Raw genomic sequence first — 5,140 nt, 5'->3', positions numbered from 1 at the left:
ATGTGACGTGTGACTTGTGAAAGAATGTAAATGCTACATAAAAACACGTAGACATTCTATCTGAAAGTACACAATAAAAATAGGGAGGTGATAAAAACTGGTTATTGGTGTTAAAATTTATTTGACACCTATGGCTAAGGCCCCGGTCACGCCGCTGTAACGCGCGGCCACGATATTGGCGCCGCGTTCTGCCGATTCCACGGTCTGCAGCTCACTGCAGGAGGAGAGACCTGGGGGGGGGCGTGGCGGGGGAGTGACGGGGGCGCGGCCATGACGTCACCCGGCAGGTTCGCTCTCATTGGCTGAACCGCCGGGGGGCGTGCATAATCGCTCTACGCGAGTCCTGCTCTCAATTCTATTTCGTTAGTTGTAGTGCTAACCTAACATGCATGAGCTATTGAATATTACTTAAACATCATGAAAACATTAACATTTGTGCGTATATTTTATTCTCACGACTAACTATAATTTAGTTTTAATACTAAACGTTCAAAACATACAGAGCGAAGTGAGTCTGATGATACAATCAACATTAGTATGTTAGTTTATATCATTTGAGGTTGGAAAAGTGCAAAAAGTGCAACCCACACAAACACTGCTGCTGAAATGTGTGCGTATGCAAATGTCCAAGTCATTGACGTTCATATGTTGACATTAGTTTTAAAGGACCATGATAATAATGAATAACTTACGTGAATGAAATAAAAATTATATTAACAACATTGTCATTGGGTGGAATGAATTATGTAAAGTTGAGAATACAAAGAAATAAAGTTTTGCATGGTGTAAACATTTTGACACATGTTCCATGTACGTCAACTCAACACACACTTGTGACTTATACATACACATGTGACATTGTTGTAATCAACATGAAGAAGCATTGATACAATAACTAATCACATACATTGCAAAGTAAATGATGTACAAAACATTGTTGTGTTTACAGGCAAATATGCATTGAGTGTTATGATCACTCATGTGCATTCGTGGAGGTTCTCCTCACATCATAAATATTTGAGCAGGGTTTATCCCCTTCTCTCCACCCACCCCTATTTTCCAGAAATGGAATTTGTCACGTTTGCTACATTAAATGTAATGTAATGTCCCTAATGGTTTTCAAATACACTGCACATTAACCAGCAAGTGTAGCTAAACGCATGTACACTATACAGAAAGGACATGTTTCAATAGTCAGATGTTTTCAAATAGTGTGTTTAGACATCCTGTAAATTTACCTTTATAGAGATTGCCACATCTTATGACAGATGTGAGTTGAAATACATACCATGAGCAGTCATTGACGTGATATACCGTGAAAAAGAAAACAAGAAAGAATATAAAACATTATTATGACATCTTCATTAAGGTAAGCAACACAGCAAAATGTCTATTTAGTGTTACATATGAAACACCATGTAGATTTCGTGACAAATAATTTGAAAAGCACACTGGTGTACACATCATTGTGATGCACATGTCACCCTGCAAAAATAACATTGTATGTAACCATACTGCAGTAACGAATGACTATGGACATAGTAGGTGTATTGTGTATGCATAACCAAAAAGAGCATGTACATAAAATATTAATTTGTTACACATTTTGTATTCACATACACACAAAATTTTTTAATTATAAGAAGGATAATAGAACCTGTGGATGAATGACATACCGGTGCCACATGCATTTGTCCACACAGCAGAGAAGAGAAAGGAGTGCGACCCATATTCATCTGTTTCCTAAGTGAATGGTATTTGGTCAAATGTATTTTTCAACAAAAATAATGAATATATGTATGTTGTACTATGTACATATATGTATTTGCTTACATGTAAAAAATGTATTTATGACATTCAGATGTGTCTCAACACCACTTGGTGTTTGCTCAGTGTCAGCTGCTACATTGACGGGATGCTCCTCCTCCAAACCCTGACGTATGTCTGTTTGTAGATTATTTCTGAGTGCCAAATTGTGCAAAATGCAACAAGCAATGATAATATCAGACACTTTCTGAGGCTTATATTGAAGTGCCCCACCAGTTCTATCGAGAAACCTAAATCTTGTCTTGAGAAGGCCAAATGTCCTCTCTATAATGGATCGCGTAGATATATGGGCAACATTGTACCTCTCCTCTGCTTCACTTTGAGGTTTTGCTGTGTTGCTTACCTTAATGAAGATGTCATAATAATGTTTTATATTCTTTCTTGTTTTCTTTTTCACGGTATATCACGTCAATGACTGCTCATGGTATGTATTTCAACTCACATCTGTCACAAGATTGCTGCTGAACTCAAATCGTAGCGACTTACAATCTCCTCCTCACTCATCCCATCTAACAGGGTTCTCTCCCTGTACAACCGAGGACGAGCCACAACTTCTCTCCTCTCTCTTCTCCTCTCATCTCCTTGCCCTCTCCCTCTCCTGTCCGCGTGCCTGTCCCTGTCACTGTTCCTGCCACTGTCCCTGCCTCTGTCCCTGTCCCTTCCTTGCCCTATGACATCCAATCCATCAGCAAGGCTCTCGTGCAATAGAATGTTCCTCCGTCTCATAAACATTCACAGTATTTTGAGGTCTGTAGCTGTGAATGAGCAGGTAATTGGCGTCCTTTAAATACCTATGTGATGTTGTCAGGTGAGTTGCAAAAATGCAACGTGTTACATTTACATATCCAAGTAGTTGACTCCCAACCTGTATCCATTTGATATAAGAAGTATTATTTATGTGTATTCAGCAGGCAATCATGATATTTCACAATGATGTAACGTGAAGCTTTGTACAAGCATTCATTTGAAAATATTTGTGTAATGTGTAATGCATGTACCCCTTCTGAACACAACACTCAGTTATCTAATTAGGATACAAGCATGACATTGACGTAGAAAAAGTTCGCAGCAACATGTCTAATTTGCCATGTTATTGTCACATGTTCACATCAATGAATTATACTGTACATATGCATAATTTTATTGCATCAGGATAGTTGCTATTGATTCAGTTTCAAACTTGTAACAATGAGTATGTATTCTAGATGTGTGTATAAGTTAGCATGAAGTGATTGTAATGCATCGTGTCCAATGTAAACATGCAATGTGATTGAGTGTCCAATTGTGGACGTCATCAAAAAGGGAGGACACAAAGTACATGTAAACATTAGAACAAAGATCTACATTAACATTTGATCATGCGTTACACATTACAAGCACTGTATAATGTATATCAACATTACTATATGCTGGATGTGTTAGATGTGTGAAATGTGTAACATCATATAATACATTTAAGCACACCTCAGTAACATGTTTGATATGATGTGAGCTGCTCCTTTAAGAGTTGAGTATAGGATTTTCCCTTGACACATCATCACATGATGAGTTATGTGACACGCAAATGATGATAACATATAAAAGTACAATGTTATGCAAATAAGAAACGTAACGGGTGACACGATGAAGTATGTGACCTCCACACTGTAATGCTAAGCACATTTGTATTGAGAGCAATAGAACGTAAACACTACTATAATGTTATAAGTCCCCGCTCCATTGACTCCATTGATGTAGAAATGTTTTTTTTTTTCTAAGTGCCGTTCCGGCAGCCTTAGCGATCGTTCTCCCCTCCAACTTGCCAACTTTTGTTGGCGGGACAAATTCCCGATGAAATCTCCATTTTTGAGTGTCGATCAGAACCGATAAGCTGTTTGGGGTTTACTGAATACAGCCGATTTTAAAAGGTGGCGAAAAATGGCGAAAAGTGGCTTATCGGCAGCCGCAAACCGATAAATTTTTATCGGAAAGAAAAAATGCCGATTTTAAGCACTTATCGGCGCTTACTGAATCTCAAACGCAATTTTGGCACGAAAATTCCGATAAATGCCTTTTCGGCCCTTGCTGCATGAGGCCCTATGTTACTTACCCACTCCCTCACACTAATTTCAACACATTGTTAAAATAAATGGTTTTAAGATGCCATTACTGTTAATTAAAGACATGCCTAACGTTACATACAGTTGTTAAACATTTATGCTGTAATGGAGGTGTGCACCTGATTGTTCACATGTAATTTGTCAGGAATGCACGCATGACCTACACTAATAGGTGTCTGTAATTAGAGGGACATGTTATAATTGTTACAATATTAACATACAGTATGATTTAAATACTGAAATTGATATGAACACTGTTACATATACAAAGGTAAAACCAAGACCAGTGTGAAGTCAAAATTGTGGGGCCAGATAGGCCGAGCTGTGTCATCAGCTGGTGTCTTTCCAAGGACATTAGAGACGTGTAAAAAAAGACTTGGGGACATTAAACATAGGGGCCTATGCAGAGTCGTCCGAATACATGCCATTCGGCATGTATTCGGCAGAATTTGCTTCCCGTATGCACAGAGGCTTCCTTGAGTGGCGAAATTTGAAATTTTCGCCAGGAGATTTGCTAGGCGGCAGCATCCCGCCAATGTGTTGGCGAGAAGCGTGTTTTTTTTACATTTCGCCATGTTTCTAGGTTCGGCATATGCAGGAAAGGGCAAAGTGTGGTATTCGGCATGTGTGCTTGAATTCTCAGCGCTGAAGTCGCCAATTGTGCGCGCCAGGAAAAAACGGCAGTAGCCGTCCTGTTCACTGGAAAGTGCTGTCAGTTAGTAAGGGGAAGCGGAGGAGCGGTCACGTGACCGCTCCCATCCAATGGGTCTGCAGCCGGTTCCCTACAGAGCCGTCATTGCCAGACAGAAGGTGGGGTGTGTGTGTGTGATGCCCCGATCGCTGTCTCCCTTCTGCCCTGGTCCCTGCCCCCCTTCTGCTCCGGTCCCTGCCCCCCTTCTGCTCCGGTCCCTGTCTCCTGTGTGTGTGTGTGTTTGCATTGTGTGTGTGTATGTGTATGTGCATGCATGCATGTGTGTGTATGTGTGCATGTGTGTGTATGTGTGCATGTGTGTATGCATGTATGCATGTGTATGTGTGTGTATGCATGTGTGTGTATGCATGTATGCATGTGTGTGTATGTGCACTGCTGCCGAGTGCGGGGCTTCAGATCGCGATCAGCTGCTGTGTTTGGGGGGAGGGAGGGTCAGTATTGCTGCCGAGTGCAGGGCTTCACATTGCGATCAGCTGCTGGGCTTGGGGGGAGGGGGGGGGTC

This window comes from Ascaphus truei, chromosome 6 (assembly GCF_040206685.1).
Source record: "Ascaphus truei isolate aAscTru1 chromosome 6, aAscTru1.hap1, whole genome shotgun sequence".
Classification (NCBI taxonomy): Eukaryota; Metazoa; Chordata; class Amphibia; order Anura; family Ascaphidae; genus Ascaphus; species Ascaphus truei.
The sequence above is the reverse complement of the archived record's forward strand: the minus strand, read 5'-3'. Positions refer to the sequence as shown.